Source organism: Euphorbia lathyris, chromosome 9 (assembly GCF_963576675.1).
Source record: "Euphorbia lathyris chromosome 9, ddEupLath1.1, whole genome shotgun sequence".
Lineage (NCBI taxonomy): Eukaryota > Viridiplantae > Streptophyta > Magnoliopsida > Malpighiales > Euphorbiaceae > Euphorbia > Euphorbia lathyris.
The window spans coordinates 75,612,193-75,630,764 of NC_088918.1; the positions used below are offsets into that span (position 1 = coordinate 75,612,193).

Genomic DNA, 18,572 nt, shown 5'->3' on the forward strand with positions numbered 1-18,572 from the left:
CACCTATGCTAATAGTTGACTGAAAATGTTGATAATTGCGGAGAAAGGATTCGACTTACCAATTCTTACAAAAAAACTGGGTAATTTAGAAGGATAAAAGTGAAAGGGAAATGGATGAAATGAGGTGTGTTAATGAAAGAAAAAGGCTAGAGGCTCAAAAGGGCTAACTAATGGAAAAGTGTAGGGTAGGCTATTTAAGAATTCAAAATTGGCTATACCTAAATACCCAAATCATTTTGAAAGCACACAATCATCTATGTGGTCTTGAAATGCATCAAAGAGCAAATTCTAGAATGGGCAAGTTATGTTTGATTAAACACACAACAAGAAATATGGAGCAATAAGTGATGAATTGCTCAAAAGGCTCAAAAGCTCACATATGTTATAGAGTTAAATCTTGCACTTTTTCATCCAATTCCAATGTTGAAAATAGCAAAAATGCCCAACTTTTTAAAGAAAAACTACTTTGATACTTGCCTTCATCATTCATCAAAACTTAAATTTGAAGAATGCATATCACGTTAAAAATCAATGCCAAACAGATGTATAAAAGAGAAATGGAGTACCAAAACTTGTTTTGACTTTTTTTTTGGAAACATTTAGGCAATTGATGCAGACGTTGGTTACAATCACTGATTTCCATCCCCACACTTAAAAGCTACATTGTCCCCAATGTATGCACAAGCAAACGACTCAGAAAGATAAAGGTAGAGATATAGAAAATGTCCCTTAACTGAGCCAATGCCGATAACAGATCAAAGAGTTGGTGGAGGAGGTGGAGCGAAACCCAAAAAACTACAAAGCCCTTCCACAATGTGAGTTAGTTTCCTGATTTCATCCTTCAGTTCTTGATTTTGAGTCAATAGTTTCTGAATATCCGAACTCGAAGACGAAGAAGGCTCACCATCCTGAAAAACATTGTCACTTTCATCCATTCGCTTCCGCTTGGCGATTTTCTTGGGTTCCCATAATCTCCAGATGGGAAGAAAGCAGAAGGTTCCTGCGCAGAAGACACTAAACCCATCCTGTACAGACAATCAATATTAAGAGGTTTCATATCACAGGCTATATGTAAATCATTTTTCTCAAGACTGAACAACTTTAAATTGACGGCCAAGTGAGTGATAATTGAACCAAGGATTAAATTGCGAGAATTAGTTATAGCCGACTGAAATTGGTTAGCTAGCCAACATCCCAAATTAACCTTAATACCTTTTACCATACACCAAATAAAATACAGTTTAGTTTTAGAACATAAGCTTGAACTATCCTTACGACCTGAAAAATTAAACGCTAACAAGCGATGAACATATCTCCACATAGGTTCAATAAAGTAAGAATCCTTATTTGTACTTGCCCTATACAAACTCTTATCCGAAGACAATTCTTTCCAAGCATTAACAGGTTCGAAATTTCCAAAATCAACAACTGACTGCTTATAAATTTCAGTTTTAGCAAATGCTTTGTCAATGAAACCCAGGGCTAAATTGAACTCAGTAACTGAATATTTAAATTCATGTCCTAATAATCTAAAGTGAATAACCCTAGGACTATCCAAATCAAAATTAGCAGGTTTGTCAAACTGAAATGTAGTGTAAAATTCTCTTGTTAACTCGATATAAGCAGGACAATTAATTGACAAGTAAATTTTCCAACAACTATCAGCAACCAAATCTTCAAAAGACTCAACTAAGCTAAAATATTCAAGAGTAGCATAATCTACATACTTGCAAGAAAGTACAGTTTTAGATTGAATCAAAGCATATCGATTTCTCCTAGCTTGAGTTGAGAAAGAAAGGTTACCTTTAAGAGCTTTTTCCAAAGGGGAAGAATAGCCTTACCTTTTTGCATTTTTGATCTGCTAGTAGGAGGAATTTTAGAACCGTTTCCTTTGGCTTTCTGCTTGTGACTGGAAGAAGGGACTGCTCCGATCATGTCCTCAGATGGGTCCTCCGGTGTTGCTGATTTTTGTGGCGAAGGGGCGAACGGAACATCGATTTTCATTGTTCTAGCGGTGCGCTTCCTTCCCATGATTGTAAGGAGGGTAGAGAGGGGAAGAGAGGAGAAAGAAAAACCGCTAAACCCTTATTATGGTGATCGGGGATGAAACGAGAACGGGAAAGAAAAAGCTCAGTTAGTTTCCATTGCTGTTGAATCGCCGCTGCACAAGAAGTCGAAGAAAAAGAAAGCAGTAGGTTAGGTTAGAAATTGGGTATGAAACTTATCCTTAACTTTTATTTTATTATAATTAATTTACAAGTAAAAGAACATTATATTCAGAAAATATACTCATCATACAACGTTGAAATGTTCCCGGAGCATTGCAAAGTTCAAATGGCATCCTTCGATAGGCAAATGTTCCAAATGGGCATGTAAACTTCATCTTCTCTTGGTCTTCTTTGGCAATAACGATTGGTAATAACCTGAAAAACCATCAAGAAAACAAAAGAATAAGTTTTTAGCCAACCTTTCCAACATTTGATCAATAAAAGGAAGAGGAAAATGGTCCTTTCTAGTAGCCGCATTTAGCCTTCGAAAATCAATACACATTCTCCATCCGTTTTGCACTCTTGTAGGCACCAACTCATTATTTTGATTTCTTACCACTGTGATTCCCGTTTTCTTTGGCACAACATGAACGGGGCTCTATATGAGATGGCATAGATTATCCCTTCATCCAAAAGCTTGATGACCTCTTTCAACACTACCTCTTTCAATACCGGATTGAGTTTTCTTTGTGGCTCCCTCACTGGTTTTGTATCTTCTTCTAAGAAAATTCGATGCATGCAAACAGATGGGCTAATGCCTTTAATGTCGGCTAAAGTCCACCCAATTGCCTTTTTATGCTCTTGGAGAACTTTGATCAAACTTTCTTCTTGCTCCGTGTTTAAACCTTTTGCAATTATCACCGGAAGTGTCTCCTCTTCTCCCAAATAGACATACTTCAAATGATCTAGTAAATCTTTCAATTCAAGCCTTGGAGCCTGCAAAATTGAAGGTAGCATTTTCTTGTAAGTATGAGGTATTTCAATATCAAATTTTTCTATACCTTTTTGCACCTCCTTCAATGAATTATCACTTCTTTGTTCATCTTCTTCTAACTCACTTAGACTATTTTTTGCTTGAAAATTTTCCTGCACAAGTGAGTCAATTACATCAACATGATAAACAACATCTGAATTTTTTGGGTACTTCATGGCATCAAAAATATTAAATTTAACAATCTCTCCGTCAAATTCTACGGAGAGAGTACCCTCATGAACATCAATCTTTGTTCTTGCTGTTTTCATAAATGGCCTTCCAAGTAACAAAGGTGCTGAATTTCCAAATGTATCATTCTCCATCTTCAAAATATAGAAATCCACCGGAAAAATCAATTCATTCACCTGCACCGAAACATCTTCCACAACTCCTTCCGGATAAGAGTTAGAACGGTCAGCTAATTGAATCACTACCCTAGTTTCTTTCAAAGGTCCCAAATTAAGAGCATTATAAATAGAATAAGGCATTACATTTATTGATGCTCCTAAGTCTATCATGGCATGTTCAATTCGTTTATTCCCAATAACACAAGGCATTGTAAACATGCCTGGGTCCTTATATTTAGTAGGTAGACTCTTTTTAATCACAGCTGAAACATTTTCCCCTACTTTTACTCTTTCATCAATTTTCAATTTTCTCTTATTTGTGCACAATTCCTTCAAAAATTTAGCATACTTTGGAATTTGCTTGATAGCATCAAGGAGTGGAATGTTTACCTCTACCTTTCGAAAGGTTTCCAATACCTCTCTCTCATATTCTTCCTTTTTTGATTTCACCAATCTTGAAGGAAAAGGGGCCAATTTAGATGGAATTAATGGAATAGGAGCAGATTTTACCTTAGGATCTTCCTTGGGTACAATTGGTGACTCCTCTTGTTTCTCTTCTCTTTTTGGAGGTGGAGTTGATTGAACTTCCTTCCCACTTTGCAATGTGATTAGAGAAGCATTTTCCTTTGGGTTCTCCATAGTTTGGGAAGGAAATTTTCCAGAATTTTGTGCCTCCAATTTATGAACTGAGGTAGCTAATTGAGTCATTTGACTTCCCAAATTCTGAATTTCTGCCTCCATTTTCTATTGAAATTTAAAAGTACTTTCAGCTAGGCTTTTAACAATGTCTTCTAAAGGCATACCTGAGTTAGAAGTTGAAGGTCTGGATGGTCCTTGCACTTGAGGTGGTCGATTATATGACTGGTTTTGCAACCTTGGCTGTCCTCCTTGATTTCCATAATTAAAATTTGGATGAACCCTATCCTGAATTGTAAGTGTTGGAATAAGGGTCATATTTGCGTTGTGGTTGTCCTAGAAATCCTCCAATAGCATTTGCTTGTTGGAAATCTTCTTGTAATGATGGGCACTCATCAGTATGATGTCCCACATTTGAACATACTCCACATACCTTTTCGGGTTGCACTTTATCTGCAGCAATTTGACGAACCAAAGAAACTAATTCAGTAAACTTATTTTCAATGTTAGAATTACTTACCTCATTAACTTGTTGGGTCATTTTGCTTGATCTTGTTCCGAATTGTTGGGAGTTTTCAACCATAGTGGAGATTAATTGTCTTGCCTCATCAGGTGTCTTATTCACCAATGCTCCTCCACTAGCTGCATCAATCATGCTTCTATCAATTGGAGCCAATCCTTCATAAAAATATTGGATTAGGAGTTGTTCAGATATTTGATGAAGTTGGCAACTAGTGCAAAGTTGCTTGAACCTCTCCCAATATTCATATAAGGTCTCTCTAGAAGCTTGTCTAATTCCACATATCTCCTTTCTAATATTCGCTGCACGTGAAGATGGAAAGAATTTCTCAAGAAATAACCTTTGCATTTCGGTCCATGTCATGATAGATCCCGATGGAAGATAGTACAATCAATCCTTAGCCTTATCTTTTAAAGAACAAGGAAAGGCTCGTAGTTTAACTTGCTCTTCGGTTACTCGTTTGGGTTTCAAACCGGAACAAACGACATGAAATTCCTTCAAATGTTTATGAGGATCTTCACGTTTGACCATGAAAATAAGGGAGTAAGTGAATTAATCTAGATTTAAGTTCAAAAGGTACCTCTAGATTTAGGAACTCAATGCAAAATGATTGGCGATTTAAATTGGGTGCTGTTAAATCCCTTAATGTTCTATTTCCAGCCATCGTCTCTTCCTCACTTTGAAAAACAAAATTTTCTTTGATTTCTTCTAAATTTTCTAAAGACGATGAATAAACACTCTTTTGTTTTGTTTCTTTTCTTAACCTCCGTATTTCTTTTTCTATTTCAGAAATAAATATTCGTTCACTTCCACGGGAGGTGCGGGTCATAAAAAGGTTCAAAAACAAAGGAAAATGAATCAAGAAACTAAATTGTTCTCCGGTAACGGCGCCAAATTTTGGCGGGTTTGTCGAAGCCCGACAAAATAGATTTATAGTTTTGTTTACTGATTTCTCTATTGGACTACAATTTGATTTGTAGTAATAGTAAGACCAGGTCGAATCCTAAGAGAACAATTAACCTCTCAATTCAAATGATCAAATAAAATAAAAAGGGGGGTTTTGATTTTGATGGATGGTTAAATCAAATTAAACAAGTAAAGTAAATGGGAATTCAATAATGAGAGAGCCTGATTCAAGAGATTGGGTTCATTGGGTGTTTGTTGATCCTTGGTTTAAATGATAAACAAATTAAAATTTAAATCTTTGATTAAAGAGTATGAGGATTACCTAATTCACTTTTTCACTTTCCCTTAATTTATCAATTTAAATGAAGCATCTAAATCAACCTAGTTATTAAGAAAAGGGAATGAAGCATATCCAATTTCTCAATAACCGCTTAAGAAAGTCTATCAAATCAATTCCTATTGAGAGGAACGCCGACAAACAATAGCAATTGGCCGAATTTTCTTCCCAATCAATCTCAAGCAAAAACTCAATTACTCAAGATCGATTTTTGCTACTTGTTGTAATTCATTCAAGACAATTACGGATCAAGAATAAATACTTAGCAATAGAAAATCGAATACGATTCAATAATCATAAAAAGAATTGAAGAAGAAAATCAGAACTTGAATTAATACTTGAAGAAATTAATACATGAAACCTCACAACTTTCAACCTAATGAAATCCCTCTTGAATCAGAAGATAAAACTTAGCTACTCATAATGAAAACAATTCAACAATACAAATGAAAATCTGAAAAACCTAATTCTCCTCTCTAAGGAATGTTAAGCCTTCTATTTATAGGGGGAAAACCCTAAGAAGAAAGACTAAAATATCCTTAAGAGATAAGGAAAGAAACTAAATCTCTAATTAATTAATGATTAAATAGAGATAATAAGAAATATTCAAATCCTAACTAAAATAGAATACAATTAAATAAGATAATATCCTAAAATCAAATCTGAAAATATCTTCTTATCTCTTCCAAATTCGTCCAGCCACGTGCCCACGCCTTAACTGAAGTTGGCTACTGTTTCTCAATTACAGCTGAGACAGGACGTGCCCACGCATTAACTGAAATTGGCCTCTGATTTGCAAATACTCCAAAATGCTCCAAAAGGCCACTAATTTCCAGATTTTTCACCAAACATCTAAACTTTCTCCCAAAACAAAATATGAAGCAAAAACATCAATTAAACACCAAATGTTTCCAAATTACATAGAATAAGATGGAAAGTAACAAGACTAAAATGGTCTTGTCAAAAACCTGCAAGAAGAAGACAAACCTGACGCCTGCGGAATTCGAACGACAGGATTGGCCTGCAAAACTGAAGCTGACCAAAACTTGTCTAAAAAAGGAGCCGTTTGGATCAACGGAAAAATCCAAAGTTCAAACCATTTCTGCTTCAGACCTCAACTATATAAGGACATGATCATTCTTGGATCATAAGCTGAACACAACAAGAACAAAAAGAGTATACATACAAAGCACACAAAAGCCAAAAGAGATCTTACACCAAATTTCTATTCTTGTGTAAAAGCTAGATTGATTTTCTTTAATCATCTAAAGTGTTCTTTATTCGAAAAGAACAATTTGTATCAATTGTAAAATTGAGAGTGTTGTACTGAGTACTCGGTGTTGAGTGCTTAGTGGTAGAGAAATCTAGGTGTTTGGTTATAGCACTTAGTAGGAGTTGAGTAGACGAATAGAGGAATGTACTCTTGCATATTCAACTGCCTTGTAAACGGTTTGTGCTCCACCTTTAAAGAGCTCAGTATTGGATTTAAAAAGCCCGGAGGGACTCTAGGGACTGGATGTAGGCGGAAAGGCCGAACTAGGATAAGTCGTACTGAGTAATCTCTAACACTCTCTCAATATATATATGTATGTGTTTCTTGTCATATTTACTTAGCATATAAATTGTTTAAACTGACACTGAGTAAATAAGAGTGCTGAGTTGGAAGCTGACCACAATAGTGTCAATTCCCAACTCATACGTAAAATAGTTCTAGTCAACATCTGACTAAAACTGTCTTACACTATAATTGGTTGTGCTGACCAAAGCTGAGTTAACTAACTCAAGAAAATATATTAAGACGGCTTAATTAAATTCGAAAAAGTTATATTAGTTCATAACCCCTCCTTGGAACTAATCACACGGGACCAACAAAGGACACCGTATGTTTTTTTTTTTTTTTTGCTGCACCAAGATATAGGTCCTGATCCGAGACTAAACATGTAACCTGTAGTTGAACGTCTTGTGTCATTATCTCCAGTATAATCAGCATCACAATATCCACATATCCCACTCTTTCCTCCTTTCTTATATTAAATACTATAGTCCATGGTATCAAAGAATTCTCCGAATAACTTCTAAATGAGGCTTTTTCGGATTCTGCATAAATCGACGTACCATGCTTACTGCATATGATATATCTAACCTCGTTAGAGTGAGATAAATCAAGCTTCCAACTAATTATCTATATATGGTAGCATCTTCCAAATCCTTTCCTTCAATGGAACATAACTTTAGGTGTACATCTACTGGAGTTCTAATAGGTTTGCATTCGAACATCGCAAACTGCTACTTTTTTGTTGTAAAAACGAGGACTATGTTTATCAACATTTGCAAATCGATGACTTTTAGATTGATATTGCCAAATTTGACCGTTAACGACATCAAATTGAAATTTTTTAAGAATTAAAATTATTTAGTAGCACATTTGGATGGAACTACATTTTTTTTTATTTTTCAAAATCAGTTATTTTTTTAACCTTCTCTCTCCTCTCCAAACAATGACTAAATGACTTTAAAACTAAAAAATTGAAGTATTAAAGTTGCTAAAAATATCATTAAATTCTAAGAAAATTCATATTGAGTTCATTAATGGCCAAATTTGACAATGGCAACTCAAAAATCATCGATTTGAAAATATCAACAAGCACAGTCTTCATTTTGACAATAAAAAAAATCACAATTCTTCATTTGCAAATCAGTATAACAACAAAATTTGTATTTGGACTTAACCCTTGTTAATATTGTTATTTCATTTTCTATTTAATTTCTATTTAAATTAGTTAACTAAATTAATAATTCGAATATTTTTATTTAACATTCAATCATTATTTAATAATGTTTATTTTTAAATTCAAAATTGTTTATTTATATACATTATGGGAGTTGGTGACCAACTCAATGATATTACAATCGGTCTACAGAAAAGACCAATACTAAAAACCCTTTTATAAGTCCAGAGGGTCTTTGACATTGATTGTAACTATTACTAATAAGATACCATTCGGGTCAGTTGTTTACTAACGACGGTTGATCAATTTTTGATCGAGAATCAAATGATACCAAATGATATAAGATAGAATAAAAGAATGGGCCTACACCGAATCAAAGGAATGAGTCTGCTCTAAATCAAGCTAATAAGCTTTAACACTTGTAGTAACCTGAATATCTAACATAAAGTTTAACCAACTATACACATGGACCAATAAACAGTCTGGACTTCAAAGATACACTACTATTTCCAAAGGAAAAAAGGCAAAAACCAATCAATAGCTTACATGTGGAAATGTATTTAACCTCGGGAGTGTAAACAAACCCCTGTAAAAAAAAAAAAAAAATCTAATTTTATGGACTACCAACAATTTGGAGTCGAACTGAAAAAAGAATTCCAATAAACATGAGAATTAAAAACATCCTGTGGTTTTAGATGTACTCCCTCCGTTTCATAATAATTGTCGTTTTGAGGAAAAATTTTTGTTTCAAATTATTTGACGTTTTACACGTTTCAATAAGCATTAAATGTGTGTTTTCCAACTTTGTCCTTATATAATAAGAGGAAACAAATTTGCAAAGAAATTTAAGCATTAATTGCAAGAGGGTAAGAGCATCTCCAAGAGACTCTTAGTGAGCTCTCTAAAAATAATATAAATAATTGACTCTTAATGTTTTAAGAGTAGCTAAGATATATCATCTCCAACAATGCTTCTTATATTCACTTCTTATTTATTATTTTATTATTAAGATTATTCTTTATTGTTACATTACCAATAGTGTGAGGAAAGAGACACATCAATAATAAATTATTAATAAAAAATAAAGTTAGGAGACACTAAGAGGTAGAGAGATGCTCTCTATTAATAAAGAGGATGAAGAAGCTCTTAGTGATTTAAGGAGCCACTAAGAGGCTGTTGGAGATGAATTTTCATTCTCCCTCCTCAAATTTTAACTTAAGAGCCAACTTAAGAGGCTGTTGGAGATGCTCTAATAAGGTAATGTTTAACTATTTTTTAGGCTAATTAATAGGTTTCTTAATATTTGTATAGAAACCTTAAGAGACAATTAAAATGAAACAGAGGAATACTAGAAATCTATTGACCTTGAATTCCGTTTCCATTTTAATGCAATTTCTTCTTTGGTCAACATAGAATATAATTGTAAAATAATATTATAGTCCATCAAAAGCACTAATTATTTCAATCCTGAAATACAAATATATAGGGATTCAAATCTCAATTACAAAAATAATAAGAGATTGCAATGTTCAAGCAAAAACTTAAAGTAAGGCCATCATCTCAAGAGAAAACATAATGTGTAACGACCCGGTCCAGAGTGGGTGGCGCCGGGGTAAGAAGGCCTGAGCAAGGAGCGGCCCTAAGGAATGGTGATGTGGGCAGGAATGAACTGAATCTCACATCGGAAATGGAGAGTGAGTGATTGGGGCTTATTAGTAAGATGTGAATCCAATACATGCAGACGCGTTTTAAAGCCGTGAGGCCCAAAGTGTTGGATTTGGGCCAAAGCGGACAATATCTACATGGTATTGGACCAGCGTGTTACATAATGACAAGAAAAAGTTTGAAATAAGGCAATTATAAGAAAGTTATAAGAAATTTTATAGATTCAATTGATGTGCCCGTTCATCCAACACCAGAAATCTCTAAATTGGGAACCAAGCATTCACTAGTAAACGTCCTCACACGAAGAAACTACAAGGGAGACCATCAAACCCCGTGTCTAATTGCGGACTTTATTAGGGGTCAACTTGCATGCCTTTAGATTGTGATGATTAGAAGAAAATTCAGGCCTGTCTATCAATTATATTCTCTTTTGTAAAACAAACATAGAATCTAAACCACAAATCCTATTTCTCCTTAAGGTTAATTTCAATATAATCTTGAAATCTCTTTAAAATTAAATTCAACAATATTATACAATAAAACATAATCATGACTAAGAGAAAGGGATAAAGACTAAGAGAAAGAAGCCTCAAACTCATCAATAGCCCACCTAAATTAAACTTGTTAGTTTACTCTTTCCTAACCGGAACCAAACTCAAGCATTGTTTTTGGATAAATATCCTACAAGCCAAGTTGAATGACGAAATTGAGCAATTATTAAGTTCTATTAAACCGTAAATGAATGACTGCACGACACCTGATAACAAAAGGTGATGTGTATAGTTTTGGAGTAGTAGTACCAGAGCTATTAACTGGAAGAAGAGCAATGAATAAGTCTAATTGATTGGGTTAAACCTTACCTGACAAATAGCTGGAGATTGCGGGTACGTGATGGATGCAAGGCTTCCCGGGCAGAATTCTGTCAAGGGGGCAAACCAAACAGCCTTACTAGCATTAAGGTGCATAAGTATGAACCCTAAAGTGGCAGCCATTGTTGAAACACTTGAAGCTCTTGAATCTTACAAGGACATGGCTGTATCAAGTCAATGGACACCTTCACAAAAATCAAAAGAGAATTAATAAAGTTTCTTCTTTTCAATCAAATCAGACTTGATACTAGAACTTGAAATGGATATATAAAAAAGCATAAATTAGTTTAAATAAATTCTTTTATGTAACAGAGTATACAGAAAGAAACAAGTATAGAAATACAAGAAAGCCAAAGCTAGCAGTGATAATCTTACCCAGTGTACAAGGTTTGCAATTAAGATTATGCATGCTCTTTTAAAAAGACGGAACAAACAAGTTACAGTCTGTTATGATAACTAAGCGGTGTTACCATCCCAAGTCTGCGATAGAGTTACACGTTTTCTACTTACATTTCAATGTAAAACAAGCCCGTGTTTTTCAATTTCCTACCCATAGAACCTATATGTGCTGTTTAATTGAGGGTCATTAAGAGAGAACCTCTAAGCTCTAGAATTACTTTCGAGGAAATAGGAACTTAAACAGAAAAAACAACATAAGATAAGTTGAAAATTCCAATTAGGATGTAATGTTAATGATCTAGTTGCCCCTTAATGAACTATGTTCTGAACACATATATAGTGTAATCACATACAGATATTCAGTTCAGTACAGTCGAACTACACATAGTATTTGATAATTCCAACAAGTTGCAAATACCATGAAAAGACGCTCAGTTCTAAAAAAAATGCCATCGACAAACATATATGCAACTAAGAACAATCATATGACTAATATAATACACTACATGATGACCCCTCATTTTTTAATCCTTTTTATCAACATCAAACAGTACCATGTTATTTCTGCTGATTCCCTTTACTAATTCTAACCGCTCTAACATACTACTAAATTGCTATATTTTTCCACTAAACACACAGAAAGCATTGTCATAAATTGGGAGGTGACGAAGACCTACCAATCCATTTGCCTCAAAGAGCACAAAGAGCTTCAACAAGACCATGGAATAACAGAAGGGGAGTCCCTTTAACAAATTAGTTTTTTTATTAAAAAGGGACCAGAGGTATGAGATTGCCAAGCCAAAGCACATCCAGCTCTAAGGTGCAATATAAGCACTAAAGCCCGCCTGTTCTCTACAGATTTGGGCATAAGACAAGTAAACTGGTTTCCCTTATGTTCCAAAAATTGAATACTACATTAAACTATATTAGGGGGCATTTGTTTTGGGGATTTCAGTTCACGGTACATGTTCCAATGTTTCCATAGAAAACACAGTGAGCTCCAATCATAGTTGTTAAATCAAGATTCCACTCGTGACTCGAAATCCTCATTTTGTGAATCGGGACTCATGAATCAAACCGAATCGTAAGATTCGGATTAAATTTAAAATATTATAAAAAATAAAATATTAACCATGTTTAACTTTAAATATTAATCTAAAAATACAATTTTAATATTATAGAAATTATATCAAGTTATGAACCAAGCACTAAAATTCAAATCTAATGCAATCCCAATAAAACTAATCGCCAAAGAATTCATTAGCATCAAAAGAACCATCATCTTCTTCTTCCAGAGAGAGAAAGTCGAAGATAACGAAAGAATATTATAGAGGACAGTTGAAAAGAACAAATAAATAGACGAGAAAAGAAAATGAAAAGGAAAGAACAGAGAAACGGAAGGTTTGAATTTACAAAATCTAAACAAGAGTCTTCTATATCTATTTGTATTCCATAACTGCTTATTAAATAGTTTTAGTTCTCCTGCACACACTTTTTTTGGTTTTTTACAAATTAAAAACAGTTCTTTTTTTTAATGGTGTCATGAATCGAGACTCGGCCGATTCACCACCGATTCAGCCGAATCATGTCCGATTCTTGATGATCTCGAGTCGTACCATAGATATGACTCAAAATCATCAAGAATCCGATCGAATCATACGAGTCGACTCGTGACGATCCTAACAACTATGATCCCAACAAAACCATCTTCAAAATACTATAAGCCAAAACAAATCCAACTCAAAATAACATACATAGTTTGCTTGATACAAAATAACCCAATCATGCATCAACTTCATATTTACTCTGTTCAAAAATAATATAACATAGAAATCTGCTAACCTCTCAAACTTTTAGGCAACTGCAAGAAACTTCAGAGACACCGACTTCAATTGGAAATGATGGTGATACCCTACTAAGGCAAGAGAGTTGCAACAGTTGTTTGTAGCAACATCTTTAGATCAACAGGCTAGTGCAAGCAGATGCTAAAATCAACTTCCAAATGAAGAAATCCCCTAACATGTGGAGATACTCTAGTGCAAATCATACTTCTGATGCATAAAACTTCTACAATTAAGTATTCCATATAGTACTCATCAAATTTAGCAACACAAACATAGCTACAATCCAGTTCAAACAACCTTTGAAGACTTCATAAGAAAAATAAAAATTACAGATCATTTATTTGCAACTATAGCCATTTGTTTATTCCAAGCAAGGAAACAGACCAAAAATTAAATTTTGAAAAGAATACACATGAAAATTTTGTTAGTCAATATCATTAATTTAGAATTTTTTTAAACAAAGAAAAAACAATATAATCTCCATCTATATTTGAAATCACAATTTGGAAAGTTCAATTGCTTAGTAAACACGAAAGTAGATCTGTATAAAGAATTCTGACTCATACAGACTAGAGGCACTAGGTTGGTATTAAACATACATTGGAGTACCAGTAACAAAAAGTAACAAAAATTCATTGGTAAGCAACTATGATATCCTAATTTGCAAATATGTAAACAACCCATCACTTGAATTTCTTAAGCGAAATCACTGATGCATGAGATGATCCTCAGTACACTCGAGAAAGAAACCTCTGCTCGCCTTTGGATACCTGTTTTCAATCATGCCTCTGCTTGAACTCCCTCTCGCTTTAGGTCGAGCTACACTCTCAACTCCTGATCAGGAATCCAATCCTATGATAACCGGTCTCTGTGAATAATTACTGAAGTTAGCTTTTTGATGTACTTGCCTGCTTTCAAATCACCATAAAGACAGTAAAACAAGCACTCCTGCCTTCTGTACATAAATTTAACCCACAAAGTTGCTGGTGATCTATTTTTTTTTATCGACCTACAAGCATACACAAGGTAAATAGGATCAAAATCTTTAACTCGTATGAGCCTAGCAAAACAGAGTTACCCATTCATTGCCAACAAATAATGAAAGTCGTATTTTATATGTCCTTAATGTATCAAACTACTACAAAATAACTAGCAAAATAAAAATACAAATTGCTCCAACAATGCTACCTCCAGCTCAACAAGGACAGTCCAAAATAAATAAAAGATCAATTGTAATTTGCATAATAATTGGAAAAAGAAAGAAGGAACGAAGAGCATATCAATGAAGTTAAATAAATTAAGGGGATAGGAGCAGATCTTGCCGCTAAAGTTATTAGAGAATCTCAGTTTTGTCCTCATAGTACAAAATGGCTCAATTTTTCTCCATGGTCGAAATCCTAGCATAAATTTACCCTTTTTTAAGGAATTTCGTCACTAACTTTCGTCTACATTGACTTAGAAAAGGGTGTCATGAGAGTATAGTAAAGCTAAAATTTCTACTATGGGGTAAAAATTGGACAATTTTGTACGATAAGATTGATCTTCCCCAATAACCTTAGGAGCAAATTTGACCCTTATCCCGAAATTAAACTTATGTTTATCATTCAAGACACTAAGCATTGAACCTTTTTTTATTATGCGATAACAAAACGTAAAAAGAAAATAAGGAAAAGTTGACAATAAATAAAATTCACATACTACAGCCTTAACTAATATCTACTCTATACCCTTTACCCTGCAATTGATGTTTATATTTTCAGAAAGAACATTGAGCATATAGAAGGCACAATAAGGAAATCAGTCGGACCATTCCTCACTACAATGTTAGAAATGATATCTAATTAGCCAACAAAGAGCAGACTGCACAAGATTATCCTTTCTCCAGCAACTAAAAGTTAATAATAGTCTCACTACTATCAATAAGAAGAATGCATATAACAAACAACACAAAGGGTGAAAGGGTTTCCAAAGAAACTTCCATAACTATTTGAGCTAAAGATTATTTCAGTGCAATTTTAAAAGTTTTTATCCACCTATTAATGAATTTCTCATAGGCTGAGTCATATAATATAACTCATCCTACACAGAGCATTCGAGTCAAGCAGGTTTCAACTCAAGCAACATAATGCCTCAATTTAAATGTAAAAGGAATAGTCATCAACTTTACATTTACTCACTTAAAAAATAAAATAAAAGATTAATCTACTGAATATTTTGAAAAGCTTCTATCTCAGATTTTCAAGCATAGCAATAAAATTGAGACTCACCACCAATTTCAACAGAAACAATGATGCTTAGACATCAAGCCATGGCAACATTACAAATATTAGGTCCACAAACAAATGCTTAGACATCAAGCCAAGTCAGGATCTGAAATCATGTATGTAGTCATATGCATGTGAAATAAGTATCATAAACTCATTCCGTAGCTTGAAAATAACACTAGATTCTAAACTATCATGCAAGTGAAAGAAAATTTTAAGCAGTAAATAACTACTTTGATTTACAGTAATACTCTCAGATTCTATTCTCACATTGCAATTTCACAAATTCAATTGTAAGTTGTTGCCTGTGCTATAAGAGATCACTAATTGCACAACCCAATGAACAAAATTGAACAACTTATATAATCATACATGTTCTTCAAAATAATTTCTCATCCAACACATGAATTTCTATCCCTAGCACAATCTCGTCGTAGACTATTCTGACCGACTCTTTATACTTATATATATGACTCCTACTAGAATAAATTGCATTGGAGTATTGAGCGCAGTAGAACATAATTTGTAAGCTGATGTAATAAAAATGTAAATTTCAACTCATCATCTCACCATGATATGCATGAGGACTTTTTATAGTAACTTCAAGATGGCCTTATTCTCAGCTACCAACACCAATGTGGTGTTATCTGCAGAGAAACCCTTGCAACGCATGTCACGAATAAGCTCCGCTGCCATGGCTAAATCCTTGCCCCGAAGAAATCCATGAATCATCACATTATAAGAGCAATTATTTGGCGATAAAACATCATTTTCCATATTTCTGAAGACCTGGTATGCTTCATCTACAAATCCTTTCTTGCAAAGTCCATCAATTACTATAGTATATGTGTGAATTGTAGGCTGCAACCGATCAACAAAAAGTCTAGACAACAATTTCTTTACATCTTTAAATCTTCCAGCTTTGCACATGCCTTCAATTAGGATATTGTACGTGGTTATATCAGGCTTTAAATTGCTCACTTGCACTTCATCAAATAAGGAGAATGCTACTTCAAGATGCCCGTTTTCACAAAAACCATGTAGCAAAGTTGAGTATGTAACTACATCCGGAAGGTAGCCACTTGCACACATATCTCTAAAAAATTTGAGTGCTTCCCAATGCCTTCTTGTATAACATAAGCCATATATAAGAGAACTATAAGTATGATGGTTAGGAACTAAACCTATAGAAGACATTTTGTAGAGAAGTTGCTTTGCCTTGTAAATACATTTCTTCTTACAATACCAATTGATCAAGATGCTATAAGTATGGACATTAGGATTGCAACCCTTTCTCATCATCACATCAAACACTTTCCTTGCTAGATGCATTTTTTCATGTAGGTCATATCCATCTATTAATGAACTATATGTAACGACATTAGGCTCAACACCTGTTTGATGACAATAGATTGGGCTTTCATTATCATTCCATCTTTGCAAAGTTCATCTACTAATGTACTGAAAGTCACTGCATTCGGTGCTATATTCCTATCCAACATTTCTTCGAACAACACCGAAGCTTCCTTCCACTTCCTTGAATAGCAAAGACCATGAATTAGTGAAGTGTGAATGACAACATTAGGCAAAATTCCTTGACTTTTAATCTCTTTGAAAAGATCAAATGCTTCATCAACTTGGTTACACTTGCAAAGACCATCAATAATGGCACTGTATGTCACCACATCAGGCTCACAACCTTTCTCCTTCATTGTTTTAAGCAAACCCATAGCCACATGCAATTTTCCAATTTTACACAGACCATTTACAATTGAAGTATAAGTATGCAGATCAGGTTGATGATTCATAGCTACTATTTTATCAAACAAATCTACTGCATGACCAATTTTTCCATCTCTACATAAAGCATTGATTAAAGTATTGAAGGTTATAATTTTAGGCTCAAAACCAAGCTTCAAAATTTTAGCCAGAATAGAAAACCCCAAATCCAGACGCTGTAAATGGGAGAAGCAGTTAATTAAGATGTTACAAGTATATAAATCAGGTTTAACACTCACCAATTCCATCTGATTGGACAAAGAAATGACAGTCTGAAATTGTTTCATCTTCTCACCAGTGAAGACGACAATTTATTGAACTCGATTACGGATGGCCGGGGCTTGGTGCGAAGAAGCTTATGGAAGGAAGAGACAAGTTCATTGAGCTCAGCGGCAGAGTAACTCGTATGGAGGAGAGAAATATGATGAAATGGAGAAAAGGAAGAAAGAAGAAGGCGTCTGGAGGTGGTGATGGTGAGCATTGTGGATCTGATCCGAATAACAAAACTGAGAAAATTGGGGATTCTGTTGTTGCATTTAAGTTTATAATTATCTATCTAACTAATTATTCCTATTCTAAAGGATTTTATCATGGGGTTTGATTTTATCTCCACCTTCTTCTTTTTTTAGGATTCATTTTATCATTTTACTGTTTCAACCCATTCTTCCTCCGTGGCCAAATTATAAATCTAGCCCAACTAAAGGGTTCATTTATATATCTAACTAAATTAGACATTTTCATCCATTTTGGACAAAATTATCTTTAGTTCTATTCTATCGATCCATCTGCTTCTGTTCCCGCTTCTTCTTTCGCTTCGTCTGCTTCTTCTTCTTATGGTTCTTCTTCTTCATTTCAACTTCTTCTTCGGTTGATCTTTTTCAATTTCTGATACCAATCGTTAGCGATTTTTGAGATTATTGAAGTATTATGTTCAATTTCCCGTAGAAATGATATGTTTTTAGCTTATACGCCTCCTTTTCTCACTGGTCGTTCTTCATCTGTAATGGCATCGTTTCAATTTCATTCATTTTCCTCTATTGTTGTCGCATTTGTGACGAAATTTGTCGTATTTCGTCACAAATGCGACAACACAGCAGTTCAATTGTTAGATTTTTTTTTATTATTTTTGAGCTTTCCATCCTAATCCTCTTCCGCAGGCACTAATTCTTCAAAAGTTGAACAAAACATAATCTCGTCTCTCTATAAACCACCGTGTTTTCGTCGGTTTGGGATGACAAAGAAGACGTTGAGAGTCT

At 34.3% G+C, this 18,572-nt stretch overlaps 1 long non-coding RNA gene across 3 annotated transcripts; it reads right to left on the reverse strand.

Annotated features, from left to right (window-relative positions):
- Positions 1 to 8,838: 8,838 nt before the first annotated feature.
- On the reverse strand, positions 8,839 to 16,895 carry LOC136206851 (uncharacterized). 3 transcript variants are annotated; one of them, XR_010676459.1, is made up of 4 exons: positions 16,108 to 16,895; positions 14,044 to 14,282; positions 13,272 to 13,398; positions 8,839 to 11,215 (listed from the first exon to the last, which is right to left on the reverse strand). It is a non-coding gene; the product is annotated as an uncharacterized lncRNA (long non-coding RNA). The 3 variants fall into 3 exon arrangements; XR_010676460.1 differs by having other exon boundaries at positions 13,272 to 13,480; XR_010676458.1 differs by lacking the exons at positions 8,839 to 11,215; positions 13,272 to 13,398 and having other exon boundaries at positions 13,741 to 14,282.
- Positions 16,896 to 18,572: the final 1,677 nt, after the last annotated feature.